At 38.4% G+C, this 16930-nt stretch overlaps 1 protein-coding gene and 1 pseudogene across 1 annotated transcript in view; both read right to left on the reverse strand.

Annotated features, from left to right (window-relative positions):
- The window catches only part of CLSTN2 (calsyntenin 2), a 982335-nt gene that overhangs the window by 401764 nt on the left and 563641 nt on the right, over positions 1 to 16930 (reverse strand). The window lies entirely within an intron of this gene.
- LOC138142820 (caspase-6 pseudogene) lies at positions 12815 to 13584 on the reverse strand (annotated as a pseudogene).

The following is a 16930-nucleotide window of genomic DNA, read 5'->3' on the forward strand; positions in this document are numbered from 1 at the left end:
GTGTGTGTGTGTGTGTGTGTGTGTGTGTGTGTGTGTGTGTGTGTGTGTGTGTGACCAATATAAGCAAAGGTTTGGACAAAGGAATGAGGAGGATATGTGCAGAGGGGACAGGAAGAAAACCTCATTGGAGCTGGAGGATAAGATCCATTCATTAGAGAATAGGGGTTGGGAGGAAGTTGGATGAGGAGTTTGGGGCTGGAGGATAGCACTATATAGAAGAGTTTATTCCATAGGCAATGGAGAGCCATTTCAGATTCACCAACATGGAATTGATATGAGAAAAACAATACCTTAGGAACTTTTATTACTTCCTTTATCAGTAAGGTCTTGGATTAACAAACCAACAAACAACAACCACAAAAAATTCCTGTTACTTTCCAGAATCTACTCCACTTAGACTCATGTCTCATATGAAGGGACAATTGCTTCCCTGAAACTGATAAGAAGATGACTGCTGGCCTTCTATCTCTTACCTATTACCTATTACCTCTATCCTTTATATGGTCTGTTTGTCCCCATTTGCTTGTCTTCCCCCTCTAGGCTGTGAAGCCCTTGAAGGCTGGGACTGTCTTTTGCCTCTTTTTGTATCCCCAGTGCTTAGTATCGTTCCTGGCACATAGTAGGTGCTTAAATAATGTTTGTTGACTGAGTTTAGGGGATTGAATACCAACCCCATGATGGGTGTTTCTATGAGTGGGAGAGGTTGGGTCCTCCTGCGTTCCCTTAGTGTTCTACTCTAGCGCTAGAGTATGAGCAAAACCCAACTGCCGTCTGAGGAGCCAGGCTTTCCAGGGACTGAACCTGGTTTTAGTGAGTCTAAAGCTAGGACCCCTTACTGGAAAAGGGACCCCCACCAACCTGAGTCAGCCTCTGATTGCGCATGCTCTTGATGAAGAAGTGTCCCATGGATGGTCACTGTTTCACCCCTGACCTAACATAGAATAACACGTTTTTCCCTAATTAATTCATGGACCTAGTGTTACCTCTTCAGGCATATTATATGCTTCCAGAGGGCTGCTCTCTTCTACTTCTTGTGTATTCCTCCCATTCTATCTAGCATAACGTTCGGTATATGATAGCTATAGCCTGACTAGTTATTTCCTAAATGTGAGATTCAACATCCCCCAAGACGCTCCATGCTCCTTCTCCATGTATTTGTACAAGCCAACCCCGATGCCTCAGTTGTGCTTCCTTCCTCTTGAGATCTCAGAATTCTTATCTCTCTTCAAGGCTCAGATCAGGTTCCATCCATGCTGTTTTTCTGATCCCCCTCAAGCTATTATTGCTCTGTCTCTCCTCAGGTGACCAATATTTCCTTAGTCTGCACTAGTTACAGTCCTCCTTCTCCATAGAATATAAGCTTCTTGAGGGCAGAAACTTTATTTTTGTCTTTGTAACTCTAGTACACAGAAATTCTTGGTGCAGAGCAGGTGAAATGGATAGAGCATTGGACTTGGAGTCAGGAAGACCCGAGTGGGAATCCAGTTTCAAACATTTAACTAGCTATCTGACCCTGGGTGAGCTGCATAAGCTCTCTCTGCCTCAGTGTCTTCATTTATAGAATTTTTTACAATAGGACATGCCACCCAAGGTTGCTCTGAGGATTAAATGAGATACTGTTTATAAAGCACTTTGCACATCTTAAAACACTATGAGAATGTTATCTATCTATTACCATTACATCATCATCATTATTATTATAGAATGTTTAATTGGAGTGAATACATGTTTGATTCAAGTTAACAACTATTTATTGAACACCTACTATATGCAAGGCACCCATGGCATTGCAGGTTATTCAAAAATCAATTATTCCTAGTGATTTTCCTGAGACAAAACTCACAACTAAATTTGCAGTATTCAAAAAGTCTTTGATGCCTACAATCGCACAGACTATGAAGTCTCAGATGTTGATCAGTACCTTTTAGTTCAATATTCATTCCTTTCACAAAATGAAAGATTACTTCATTGACATTAGACCTTAAGAGAGGAACAATAAAAGGCCAAATATTTGGAAATGATTGATGTTGCCTTACCACAGGATTAAACCACCCATATGTACAAATAAATATTTCAATAATTTGCTTACAAATTGAAACAGCAAATACAATAATATCCTATTAACATTGATTATTTAGCCATGCTTTAATTTGGAGGAGCCTGTTTGACTTCTCATGAGTCATTAATTATTTCTGAAGTAATTTTTTTTCTGAGCAAATCCTTTTGGTATACCACTTTCACTGATTATGGGTTTCATTATTGACTGTGAAATTGCAGGTGTTGTTCCTAATTGGATTTTTGTAACAGGCCTTGTCAAGCATTTTTCATAGTTTTATAAATTTCCTTACTTGGATAATTCAATGTATCTTTCCAAAAGCTACTGCAGAGTAACTTGACACTGAATTAGGTGTTATATGACAGAGATTCTAGGTCTTAAGGACATAATGGGGAGAAGGAAACATCTTTGGCATCCCATCCTCCTTTGCCTGCCACCTCTGGTCTACTTCCAATGCATTCGCTCTGCTGTCCCCAAGAGATGGTCATATGTAATGGGAATGCAAATTTGGAAGATCTTCCCTGCCCCTGAAGCCTGGGGAGGGAGGCTTGTTTTTCAGTAGATACTTCTTGTTACATTCTCTGAGCCAGGAGAAGGCTATATAAGCCCTGATGTGTAGCTTTGTTTTGGGACTCACTTTGAGAAGTGTTCTGTGATTTGATCTGAATTCTGGGAAGCCGTTGTTGAGAGTCCCCTGGCTTTGAAAAACCCAGATGTGGAAACCCAGATGTTGACTGGGTATGGATGTAATGGTTGGACAGTTTGGAAATCTGTCTACTTGATCTGTTTCTGTCTTGATAATTCTGCCTGTATGCTTTGAAGTTCGGGGTGCTGACCTTTTTCCCCTGAACAAGGTAAACAATATATGTCTGACTGATTAAAGTAAGCTTGTTAACCCATTTTGAGTTGCTTTCCTTTAACAAAGCAGATCCAAGAACCTGTGGTAGCTGCAAACCCTGAGGACGCTTGGGGTGCTCGCTGCTACATCATAGAGAGCTGTAATTAGGAATTAGAGACCTTGGGAAAATTCAGGTGACCAAGCAAGCATTGGGAATGAATGGCAAGAGGTGAAGAGAGAAAGAAAAAAACAATCCACCAGGGACTAGCAAATGATTTTCTGCAAATTTCTGTTACTCTGAGCTATAGGCTTCTTGGACAAAAACCATCTTGCTTTGTCACTCTCTGATCTCTCATCTGTCCATTTTAGCACTATCTCTCTTCTCTTCTCTATGAAACCCTTATCTTCTGATTAATATAAGGAAGGAGGTTCCCAACAATAAGCAAATGAATGTAACCACAGAAGATTAGCCTTCTCACCCTTCCTTTGTCCCTTCTTCCTTTCTTCTAGTTCTCTTATTTAAAAAAATATATATTTTTCCAATTAATTAAAATCTACCTTTTCTCCTTCCTACTACCCCTCTCTTCATTAAAAAATTTCTAAACTCTTATAACAAATATACATGAGTTAATATTTGTAAAGTTCTTGGCACATAATAGGCACTATATAAATGCTTGTTCTTTTACCCTCTTGTTACTATAGCCAAGCAAAGCAAATTCAGGCATTGGTCATGTCTAAAATTGTTTTGTTTTGATTTGGAGGGCAATTGGGGTTAAGTAACTTGCCCAAGGTTACATGGCTAGTTTTGTGTGTGTGTGTGTGTGTGTGTGTGTGTGTGTGTGTGTGTGTGAAGTGTCTGAGGCCGGAACCAAACTTGGGTCCTCCAGACTCCAGGGCTGGCACTTTACTTACTGTACCACCTAGCTGCCCCCGTGTCTAAAATTCTGTACCTTGGGATTATCACCTTTCTGTCAGGAGGTGGTAGCACGTTTCATAATGAGACCTCTGGCATTCTTAGATGTTCATAGCATTGATTAGTGTTTTTAATTCTTTTAGCTGTTTATCTTAATTCTTTTAGCTGTTTGGTTGTATTAGCATACATTTTTTACCAGGTTCTGCTCAGTTAAATTTTTAGCATTTCACATATTTCTTACCATATTTCTCAGAAATTGTCCCTTTCATCATGTCTTTCATCATAAACATATACCATAATTTGTTCAGTCATGCTCCAAGTGATGGGAATTATATTTTATTGTCACAATAAAAAAAAAGTTCTTCCTGATCTTCCAGGTATTGTACATGTAAACAAAGAAAAGATCTAGATAGACAGTCTATGCCCATGTCTTGTTATATAGATCTCTATGTTTATTAAGACAGATTTGTCTGTATTGCAGTTCTGAAGAAATCCATGCTCTTTTCTAATAAATAATTTAGAAAACGAAATTGGAATGTATTGTCTTAAGATCTATATATTGTCCTTGATCAGTGGCCATGGCAACCCATACAAATCAATGGTATTATTAATAATAACAGTATCATGAATCATTAGTAATACAATTTAATGATGTGAATAACAAAAATAACTATATGATTATTAATAATCATTTGTAATAACTTTCTAAAAACCAGTGTGATAAAGTGAAAAGCATACAATGTCTTAGAGGTTTGAATCCCATCTGTGCCACTTTCTACCTAGGTGAGCTTGCCTTCAATTATCTGAGCCTTGGTTTCCTCATTTGTAAAAATGCGATTTTCTTAATCTGTAAAATAGCATAAGAATATTAGCAATGCCTGCTTCACAAGATTATTGGAAGAAAACACTTGGTAAGCCTTAAAGCACTATGTAAGCATGCTTACTTTTTTTTTCAAGAAAGCACTTATTATAGAGGAATGAGTACTGGACTTGGAGATATTAGACTTGTAGTCAAATCCTCCCTTGGGTACTTACTAGTCATTGGATTATGGGTAATTCCTTTAATCTCTCTGATTCTTAGCTTCTGCACCTGAAAAAGAGAATTCTAAAACTTTTACTGTCTCCTTCTTTGGGTTGTTGTGAGGCTCAAGTGAGTGAAAATAGCAAAAATTCCTTATAAATCTGAAAGCCTATATAAATATCAGCAATGATATCTAAAGGACTCCCATATGCATCATTTCATTGATGGAGTAGCTAAATCCATTTGATGGATGAAAAAAATGAGTCTTCTAGATGGGCAACAACTTGTCCTAGGGTCATATAGCTAGTCAATGAGAGAGCTGGGAAAGTTCACTGTGTTCTCTCCACTACAAAAGGCTTAAGTGGTTATTAATTAAATGATGGGAAATAATTTGTCTTCCAAATTGATCCTATGCTTAGAGCATAGAAACTGGAAGGATTAATTAGAGCATAGAAGCTGGAAGCCTGATGATGATTTGATGGGTCTCACCAATCTTGTACTAAGAGTCTCAGAAGCAGAAACCATGATCTCTGTACCCGTTAACTCTCTGATTCTTCAGTCAGGCTTGAAGTTTGGAAGCAGTATTTTCTATATATATAGATCAGGCCATAATGCCTTCTCCTGTACCTTAATGCTAATACAAAAAGAACAGGCTACCCCGCTCTACTTCTATTCCTAAGCATGCCTTGGACTCTCTCCCTACACTACTCCCTTTTCTACAATAATAATAATAATGACAGGGGACGACTAGATGGCACAGTGAACAGAGCATCGGCCTTGGAGTCAGGAGGACCTGAGTTCAAATTAGGCCTCAGACACTTAACACTAGCTGTGTGACCTTGGGCAAGTCACTTAACCCCAGTTGCCCTGCCTTCCCCCCTCAAAAAAGCAAAAAAAAATGATGACAAAACAGTTAACATTTTAATAAATAACATTTATAAGTAAATTTATATTTATGTATAAATTATATATAAAGTATATGTATATATAAAATTTAAATATCAAGTATATATTAAATTATAAATTTATAAATAGTATATGATAAATAACATTTATAAAGTATTGCCAGGTATGATGCTAAACACATTGCAATTATTATCTCACTTGATTCTCACAACTCTGGGAGGGAGGTACTATTATTATTCTCATTTAACAGATGAGGAAACTTTGGCAAACAGAGGTTAAGTGACTTGCCCAGAATCCCACACCTAGTAAGTGTCTAAGGCTACATTTTGAACTCAGGTCTCCCTGATTCCAGGCACCACCAAGCTACAGTAGAAGACTGCATGGGTCTTGAGGGCGAAGACTGTAATTTTTCATAAAACTCTAAGATTTAGAGGTAGAAGGGAAGATTCATCTTTGTTACCACAGTACCAGGCAAATTGGCTTGAATGCAGTAGGCATTTAATCCACAAAACTTTTGTATTGAAAAAAAAAATTGAATTGTCAATCTTTGCAACCTGGAGGCCTTCCTTACTAGTCATTGAACCCTGCTTTATTGTGTGTAAGGCAATCAATCAGTCAACCACATTGATTCAGCTACTTGCTACACATCAGCCACTGTTCTAGGTAACAGGCCAAAGCGGATCAGTTTCTGCCCTCAAGAAGCATAGGAAATAAAACAAACAAATGATGTTTTCACAGAATGACAATTCATAGTTATTCTGCTAAGCATTAACTGAGATAGTCATTTCTTAGGAGAAATACATGGATACAACATAGATAAACATTAATTTTGGGGGGTTAGGGAGGCATCAATGACTGGGGGGGGGGTTGAGAAAAAATTCATATAGTGAGTTTTGTCTAAGATAAGTCTTGAAGGAAAACAGGGATTCTAAGAGGCAGAGGTGAGGAGGGAGTACATTCCTAACACAGAGAATGGCCTGTGCTAAGACATGAGAGATGTGAGAGGAAATGCCATTTATCAGTATCAGTAGGAAGCTCAGTTTGACTGGACTGAGATGTGCATGAAGGGGAGTAAAGTGTATTAAGGGAGTTGGAGGCCAGGTTATAAAGGACTTTAAGAGACAAAAAGGGAGTTTATAGTTAACCCTGGAGGTAAGAGGTAGCCTTCAGAGCTCACTGAGCAGGAGAGTGGCAGGAAAATCACTTTGGTGCCTATGTGGAGTCCATTCTTCACACAATGAGGCAAGAGTGAGACCTGAGACATGGCATCCAGTTACGTGTAGTAGTCTAGGTGAGAGGTGATGAGGACCAGAATTAAGGTAGTGGCTATGTGAAAAGAACGAAGGGGATGGATGTGAAAGATGCTGGGGAGGTACAGGAGGCAAGATTTGACAGATTGTTGGATGTGTAGTATGAGAGAAAGTGAGTGAAGGATGGCACAAAGGCTTCAAATCTGGACTACTGGAAGAATGACAATAGCCTTGACAATAACAAGGAAGTTCAAAAGAGGGGTGGTTTTAAAGGGAAAGCTAGTGAGTTCTCTTTAAGTTGAGGTTGAGATACCTGTCAGACATCCAGGTCTAAATATTCAATAGGCTGTTGTTGATGTGTGACTGGGAGTCAGGAAAAAGATTAAGCAGGATTGGATATGTGGATCTGTTAAGTCATCAGTTTAGTGATGATGATTAAGGCCACATGAGATGATGATGAGAGAGACAGACAGACAGAGACAGAGAGAAAGAGAGAGAGAGACAGAGAGAAAGAGAGAGAGACAGAAAGAGACACAGAGAGAGAGAGAGAGAGAGAGAGAGAGAGTCAGAGAGACAGAGAGAAAGAAAAAGAGACAGAAAGACAGAGACAGAGAAATAGAGGAGAGACAGAGAGATAGACTGAAAGACAGGACTAGAACAAAGCTTGGGAACACCCACAATTAGGAGGTATTATATGGATGATGATGCAGCAGATGATCCAGTGAAGGATCCTGAGGGGCTATCAGAGAGGTTGGAACATAATGATGAGAAAACAGTGTCTTGTTCAAGAATGGGTAGGTGCCATATAATTTATCCCATGGTTCTAACCCTCTCAGAATGGTATTGGTTCCATCTGACAGTCCATACTGATATTAGAAATATTTATTCACAAAGTTTCCTAATTTATTCACAAGTTTCCTAATTTATTCAACAACAGGAAGAGGTCATTTTGCAAGGCACTCAGGTCCAACCTTCTTGTACCTCTTCCAACAGAGAGATGTGGTAGCTTTTGTTTGGGGAAATGGGGTAAGGAAACTGGAAAGGATACAAACCCAGATAGATGCAGGGGAATGTTCATGTTCACCATATACCGATCTGGTTATTAAAGTCTTTCAACAATGGCAGAAAAAAAGAATACCACACCTCTAAATCTGAAGAACACAGTGGTTTCTCTCTAACATCCTTGGCTGTGGAGAGTTTGGAGACAATTTTGGAGATAAATTGAGCCTATAATGTCATATATTCTCCATGAATAATAAGCCAGCCTTAGTGCAGTGATTCTGGATATGTTTGTAAAGGATTCCTGGTCAATTTTAAACTGATCACCACCGGAATCAACAGGTTCCTAAGGTTGTAGCTTCACAATCCAGCTGCATTTCTTCTAAGAACTCCAGATAACAACATCTTCAGACAGCCTTCAGTATTCCTCTTTCCTCATCACATCTTTTCAGTAATTTGGTATATAATTCAAGATAGTGCTGTTCTCTAAACACCTGATTGGTTTTTTCCCCCTAAGTTCTTTTCACTGCCACCTAGAATATCTATTTCCTCTCTGTTCAGAGAGAAAGTATATTCAATGATCCAAAACAAGAACTGCCCAGAATTAGGACAAAGCCCTTTGGGGACAAGCTAACAAATAACCCTATTGCTAAAAATGTCACCTTGGAATATTTTTTCCTCCACCTACAAAGGGAACAGAGAATTTCTTTTCTCATTCTTACAAGTAGTAGTTGTTAAGCTCTTTAACTTATGCAGACCAAATGTGCTGGTTCTGTCCCCATGAAATCTTTAATTTTATCCTTGCCCCCAATTAGTTGCAATCTTATTGGGGTTGTTTGAGACCAAGTCTGCTAATAGAAATTTTTTTATATACAATTCAGTTTAGAGTTGATTGTTCAAAGAGAGATTTTCTTTTTCCTGTAGCTTTTGAAAAGGTGAACAGTGGCGCCAATAGCAGAAATACATTTAAAAGAATAATAAACATCAACCTCCATTTCTAATTACTTTAAAAATGATATTGCAATTTTATTTCATACTCTTGATTCAAAAGTGAATCTTTTTGAACTGATGGAGACTGAAATAAGCAGAGCCAGGAGAATCATATTCCCAATGACTTTAATAATTTAAGAGGGAAGAAGGAGGAGGAGAAGAAAGAGAGGAGAAGAAAGAAGAAATGGAGGATGAGGAAAAGAATGAGAAGGAAAAGGAGGAGAAGAAGGAAGAGAAGGAGGAGAGGGAGAGGGGGAGAGGGAGGACAAAGGGAGGAGAGGGGGAGGGGGAGAGGGAGAAGGAGAAGGAGAAGGAGAAGGAGGAGAAGAAGAAGAAGAAGAAGAAGAAGAAGAAGAAGAAGAAGAAGAAGAAGAAGAAGAAGAAGAAGAAGGAAGAAAACAATCGAATGCTATGTTACTAGAATCCCCCAAGCTTAGTACCAAAAAAAAGAAAAGAAAAAAAAAGAAAGATAGACTTATGGATATGGAACATTTTCACATACTATCAGACACAACTCATGTGTTAGTTTTGTTGAATTGCTTTTTTTCTTTCTTCTTTGTTCTTTGATATAAGACTTGGCGGGGGAGGGGGGAGCAGGGAGTGAGGAAGGATAAATTCCAAAATGACTGTGATATAAAAATAAAAATATCAATGAAATTTTTAAACTTTTTTTTCCTTTTTGGAGGGGAGAGGGCAGGGTAATTGGGGTTAAGTGACTTGCCCAAGGTTACATGGCTAGTAAGTGTTAAGTGTCTGAGGCTAAATTTGAACTTGGGTTCTCCTGACTTCAGGGCTGGTGCTCTATTCACTGTGCCACCTAGCCACCCCGATATCAATGAATTTTTAAAAATCTAAATAACTCATTTAAACTGAAGGTCACTGTTCAATCTGAATGAAAAGAAAAGAGGGCCACACAGTGGCAAAAAAAACACTGGATTAACAATTATGCGACTTCAGTTTCAGTCTGGCTTCTGGAAAAGTCATTTCATCCCTCTGGGTCTTTATTTCCCCACCTGTAAAGTGAGAGCATTTGACTAATCTGATTGATAAGGTCTTTAGCACCTCTGGGATTCTATTCTATCTAATTCCAGTCTCATACTCAATGCTTTTCTGGGACCATCAAAATAAATTTCTCTCTTAGAGAGGTGGGGAGAGTCAAGCATACAAAGAAAACAGACTTGACAGGACCATATTCACCCATATGCCTTCATTATGGAGTAGGTCAAGTACATAGTGCTCACAGTCAGCTTGCAAAGTGCTATATCCCTAAACTCGACAGTTATGTGAAAAGGTCACAATATGTTGATTACATCCTCTCAGCGAGGAAGAAAATTATTTATTTGTATGTAGCTGCGATCTTAAAGTGTAAACAAACATCGACTTAGTGATCTGAAACCAATTAGCTGTTAACAAAACTAGCACAAACTGAATAGCAACCTGGAGGAGATCTCAAAAACACATCTTAATGAAACTTTTGGTTTTCTTATTAAAAATAAATGTCTGCCACGAATCTAGGAGTGTTGGGGAGACATACAAGCACTGCAGGGGTAGGGAGGGAAAAGGAACCAGAGTTCAATTTCTTTAGAACAACACAAAGGAGGAAAGATCTTAATTGCATTACCTCTAATTAGATGACTCTAATGATGGTTGAAGAACAACAGCCAGGCAGATCAAGATAAATGGTTGGAGTGGTCTTGGTGATTATAGAAGAGGCCAAAGGTCATGATTTTCCTATTCTGGGTAAACAGAGCTTACAAGTAAAATGTCCATGTGGCGATGAAAGTCATAGTGTTGCACTCATTACATTACTCATCTCCCAGAGAGAGAGACAGAAAACTGAGAAGGATATTATGCTGAAAGGGACAGAGAGCAAATTTCAAAGGAAACACTTATGACAAGTGGGTTCAGTCAGTGGTGTGATGGGTCAAACTGGAGAGGATGGGGACTGAGAGATCAGGCACATCTCCTAAGGACAGACAATCAGGGTTTTCTAAGAGCTAGGCAAGAGAACAAAGCCTAAGCAGGTAGTTGGTACCACTGAAATCTGATCCAATCCAACAACCATTTATTTTTTTTTTAGAATTATGTGATTTTTTTTATTACAAAAGCATCAAATTATTACCAAAACAATGTAATAAGTGTAAACAAAACTTAGGTCCCATCCATATTGCTTTCAAAGTTCAAGCCTTATTATGGCAACTGAGCTTAGGGTACATTACTTCAAACAATTATTAAAGTAATCATATTTGTGATAGAATGACAGTACAGTGTTTTAAGCATTTATTTTTTTGGAGACAATCAGAATTGCACAACATCTGCCCAAAAGCCCAGGAAATATTTCATGGTCTCCAAACCAAGTAGAACATTCTGGGGTGTTGCCTCTTTGGGACGGGGCCAATGGACAGTGGTGATTCTTATTGTGCCTTCACAAGGAGAAGGAGAGAAGAAGAGGTGGGGAGTTAAGATTAAGAGAGAGGCAAACATTTTTGCTGCCAGTTAACCTGGTAACCTAGCACCCCTCTAGAATGAAGATGAGAATTTTGTCAACCTTTGGGTCTAGAATGAAGACAAGAATCTCACCAACCATTAGGTATGTGCCTAAAGACCATCTGGGAGAGCCTATCCCAGGAAATAACCAATTGGAACAAGACATGAAAACTACTGCTTTTCAACTACATTATAAGAACCCAAAATGAATCATCTTTAGCCTTGGGCGACAAGGCTGCTGGTTTTGAATAGAACTTTAAGGTTCAGAGCCCTATGGTTAAAATATATATATATATATATATATATATATATATATATATATATATATTCATTAACTTGATAATCTATGAATGAAACCAGTATTGGAGTAACCCCCTAAATAGGTGATCATTAAATAATAATTTATCTAAAAAAGAAATTTCTTTTTAAAGGCCTAAATAAATCCTGGGAAAAAGGCATCTTCAAAGTTTACAAATTTGTAACACTAAATTTGAAAGATTGATCTAAAATAAGTAGCACATCAACTATGAAAATTGGGGAGAAGGTTTAAAATGATGAAAATCTGCAAGATAAGTCATTTAATTTGTTAATGATTAATCGACAATTTACAATCTGAGAATAAAATTTATCTAGGCATACCTTGTCTATAAAACCACCAATTCATTAGCTTAAAATATGATCACAGATGAAACATTAAAGCAGGAAGTTGGTTCTGTAGGAATGGTATAAAGTAAAAGATTAGGGTCTTGGTTGGAGGGGCAACAGGATGTGGATAACTTAGACTGGGTGCACAGATGTGGAACACTGGGCAGCTCAAGGGTTTGGTGGGAAGAGGGGCAAGAGGGAAGAGAAGACATGTCCCCAGGTGGGATGCGGGATGATGGGTTGTGGGCACAAGCTTTAAGTTTGGGCAGGGCAAGTCTCCATTTATTAGATAATGTGCATAAGCTAGAAGGGATGGGGGGGTGATAAGAGGTGTTGCTTATTATACATTTGTGAGACACCATGGAGATTTAAGTAAAAATGTTTTTTTTCTTAATGTCTTACAAAACATATAAATAGTCCCAGAAGGTATAAGTATTCCTTTTAAATTGAAATATCAGTGGAAAATGACCTGCTGGTTTTTACTTTTCACTCAAGGATCTAAAAAAGCTATAAATGAATATTAGAAAACAGACTTTGATGAAGAAACAAAGATGCCACAAATACAAGTTAGAACCACCTGGTAATTTGGATAGACTACCAATTCAGGAAATGAAAGTCAATTACTCAGAAGCTCTTGGTAAGGCGATTGATTCCCTGATATTCCCTGAGAATGTGGTCAACACACTAATTAGCAGATAAGACCAAAGCTCTAGAAATGAAAATTAACCAAAGTACCAATCTTGAGTGAAACTGTTCCAGTTCCCCACTGAAAATCGTGCTGTTGGGCGAGGAGATAGTAACTTTCTGCAACAGAGTAGCACATGAGGAAGTTGGCTCCAGCAGGGAGAGTGTAAATGGATGCAGCATCTACTTGAGTTTAATTGATGTCAGCCTGATGATGGTCAACCATGTTGGAATGACTGGGACATCATGCTGGTTTCCCCGACATGCGTGATGATAAATATCTTAGGCTTCCCAACTAAGCTCTGACATCTGTCTCCTTTAAAGAGGGCAATCAGCTTCTGAATATCAATTTTGGCATCGTAGGCATAGATGTGATTCCCTTCACCATGAGTCAGGAACAGGCACAGGAAGCAGACAGTATCCATGTGGCTAGAGGTGGACATGGTATAAATGGTCTTTAGCAGCTCTTCAGTCCTAAGATCATCATAGCAATTCACTTCAAACCCAAGATTTGAAAGCCTTAGTACAAGGTTATTTCTGTCAGCCCTGGTGCCACGCCTTTCTGGCAAAGTCAAGTGCCAGTAGAACCACTCATTACTGAAGATCAAAGCAACCCCTCTCCGCTTGTGATCCATTTTGTACCTTTCTGCCGGGTCAAGTAATTCACTTTTAATTAAGGCAACTGGTTCTGTCACGCTTTGTCCAGCATCTGGGGCCGAGAAGTCCCCACTGCAGGGGTCCGGGGCGCTCATGGTGCGGGCTCGGGGGCTCACTCCCTGGGGCTCCTTGTCTTCCTGGCTGCAGTTTGCAGCCCCCGCCTCTTCGGCTTCCTCCTCCCGCTCTTCTCCCTCTTCCCCAACAACCATTTATTAAATGCTTGTAAACAGAGTGTGTTAGAGTCAGGGGGATCTGGTTTCCAGTCTTGCTTCTGAAATATATTAGCTATGTGACCCCATAACCAAGACATCGCAAGAAGCATGGTACAATGAAAAGAACCTTGTTCTGGAATCAGAACAACTGTCAAAGCCTAGCTCTGACACATGTATCCAACTTTTTACCTTCTTTGGGCCTCAGTTTCCTCATCTTTAAAATAAGGTAGTTGAACTAGAGGACCTTGGATTATCTGTTTTCAGTTCTCAATCTATGATCCAATGCCTTCCAAATACCCTGGTAGCTTGCAAAAATTGTAAACTGTCTGCATTGGGAGATGGAGTATTTCTTCACTAGGGAATCCTCTAGAGTAATGAAATCACTGATAGTCAATCAAAAAATATTTATTAAGCTTACTGTGTGTAAGAATTTGGTTTGGGTCTTGGAAATAAACAGAAAAAATCAAAATAGTCTCATTACTCAAGGAATTGATATTCTAGTGGAGGTGGAGCTGGGGAGCAGGAAACAGCAAGTAAATAGAGAAATAAATACAAGGTCTTGTAAGAAGATGGAGAGAGAAAATTAAGAACTAGGGGATTTAGTTGTAACTAATCGGCTGAGGTCCAACCAAACAGAACTGTCAGTCTCTGGGAAATCTACCAGTAGGTGATGCTTACCTAGACAAAAGGGTTGGGGAGACTTAGGGGATATTATGCAAGTATTTTAAGTAACTGAAAGAACAAGACCCCAGCTTAGGAGGAAGTGGGTCTTAGAAATGAAACTGAGGCAAGAATTGAGGCATGGAGTAATAATGTAGGAGCCCAGATGCTCAGGTACACTGGGACACAAGGCAAGGTTTTGGTCACAGAGATAAAATGCAAGAGACCGGTTACTGGCACCAGAGCACAAAGTCAAAGTAGGCTGTACGGGTGACGATGCTGAAACAAAGGAACTAAGGTTCTTTGCATCCTTTCTTCCTTATGACAGTATTGATGTAAGAGCAGAGGCTTTTAACCTGGGTCCACAGACTTCCAACAGAGTCTGTGAATTGAGTTGAGGGGATCTCCAAATTTAGGTATTTATTTATTTTCACTAACCTCTAAGATATAACATTTCCTTCAATTATGAATTTTAAAAAATGGGAGTCCAGAACCTTTAATAGATTGCCAAAGGGGTCTGTGACACCAAAAAGGTTAATAACCTTTGTCTTAGAGATAGCATGGTAAAATTAATTGGTAAAATTAATTTTTCATTCTCTCTCAAAAAAATAATCAGCCATGGAAATAGGTACAGCATTGCCAGAATGAACAGTATAAAGCAGCCATTTCTAGTCTCTTTGCCCATAAATATAAAGCTTTACATAGAAACAAAGACTAACTAGATCTCCCCATGAAAAACCATAAATATACCAGCAAACTCATAGCTTGTCTTTCTGTGACAGTAAAGAACTGGAAACAATGAGGGTGTTTTTTGAATGGGGGAATGGTTGAACAAATTCTGGTCTACAAATGGAATGGGATATTTCTGGGTGGTAAGAAAGAATGAATGTAAGGAATCCAGAGATAGATGGTAAAATGTTTATGAAATGATATAGAGTGAAATAAACAGAATCAGAACAAAACTCACAATTGACTACAATGTCTGTGAAGAGATAATTAAAAGGAAGTTTAATTTTGAATAGCTGAATAAAAAATAATGGTTTGGAAAAACAGATTATGAAAGCTACCTTCATCTTCTCAGAAGAAAGATGGAGGACTGCAAGGATGGAATGTTGTGTACATTGTCAGTTATTATATCAGTTTTTTTCACTTAACAATTTTTTTCTTTGCTATAAGGGAGGGTCCAATTCCTAGGGTTGGGGACAATAGTAGTATAAATGGAAATGATGACTATAAAAACATAAGGTATCAACAAAATTAATCTTTAAAGAACAAAAATCCCATAAATATGACTTATCCCCATCCATTTTGACCTTCTTTCCACCTTCCCCTCATAATTTCTCACTCCTCCTCTTTGGGGTCCAAGTATTTTAAAACAACTCACTGATTTGATGAAGAAGCTGGTGAAACAAAAATCAAATTAGCAACAAGGTACTGTTCTTTGAATGGAGACCATAATTATTTACTTGGCTTCTTACTCATCTATCTCTCTAACCTTTGAAGCTACTGCCACTAAACTACAATCTAAAGACTTACCCTTGTCTCATGCTGTAAAATCAATTATATCCTAAGGTAGGGAGAACATATAGACTATTATGTCTACTGTTGTTCTGTTTCAACGTTTGGTAGCCATTCCCTAGTAACTGGGTTCCTATCCTGTTCTGTGACTGATATCATCTGATGTACAGTGACAAACTACTTGCTTGGAATTTGACCATCTTTTATAGATCAGTCATCTATTCCATCTCTACTTGCATAAACACCATGGATGTTGAACTAAGTCTAGACTTTTGGCTAATGGTATTTGTTTCTTTGGGCAACTAGGTGGCACAAGGGATAACATGATGGGTCTAGAGTCAGGAAGATTCATCTTCTTGAATTCAAATCTGGCCTCAGCCCTAGACAAGTCAGTTAACATGTTTGCCTCAGCTTCCTCATCTGCAAGATGAGCTGGAGAAGGAAATGGCAAACCACTTCATTATCTTTGCCAAGAAAACTCTAAATGGGGTCATGAAGAGTTAGACTGAAAATGACTGAACAACAAAAAAATTGTGTCCTACCTATTCTTTTTTAAAATTTTCTTTTAAATTTATGTAGTAAAATAAACATTTTCATAACAAAGTACAATAAAAAGATGATTATACATGAAACTTCAAATCTACTATCAAATATACAACAAAATTATCATGTAAATTTCCTTTTTTCCTCCTCCATGGCTGTGTGTGCATGTGTAAAAAATATTCTATACATACTTCCATTTATCAGTTCTTTCTCTGGATGTAGATAGCATCTTTCTTCATATGTACTTTATAGTATTTTTTCTTTTCTCTATAGACTGATATCTTGATTTCAGATCTACTTTTGGGACTATCATCTCTGGGTGCCAAACCCTCAAAGAAAATCCCCATTGTTTTACTCTCTTAATCTAATATCCATCCAGCTTTTGACTGATGCTGTGGGTCTGCCTAGCTCAAAGTCCCAGAAAACCCAAGTTTGGCCCTTCCCACTACCCACATCAACCCAATCTATTAGAGGTCTAGTCCTGATCAAAATTATAAAATTGGTAAATGTCATCTATTTTCTCCTTTGCCATTCACTTCTGTTTTCTTCCA

Source organism: Petaurus breviceps, unplaced genomic scaffold, assembly GCF_028583685.1.
Source record: "Petaurus breviceps papuanus isolate PSGF00001 unplaced genomic scaffold, PetGlider_PUasm1.0 90604, whole genome shotgun sequence".
Classification (NCBI taxonomy): domain Eukaryota; kingdom Metazoa; phylum Chordata; class Mammalia; order Diprotodontia; family Petauridae; genus Petaurus; species Petaurus breviceps.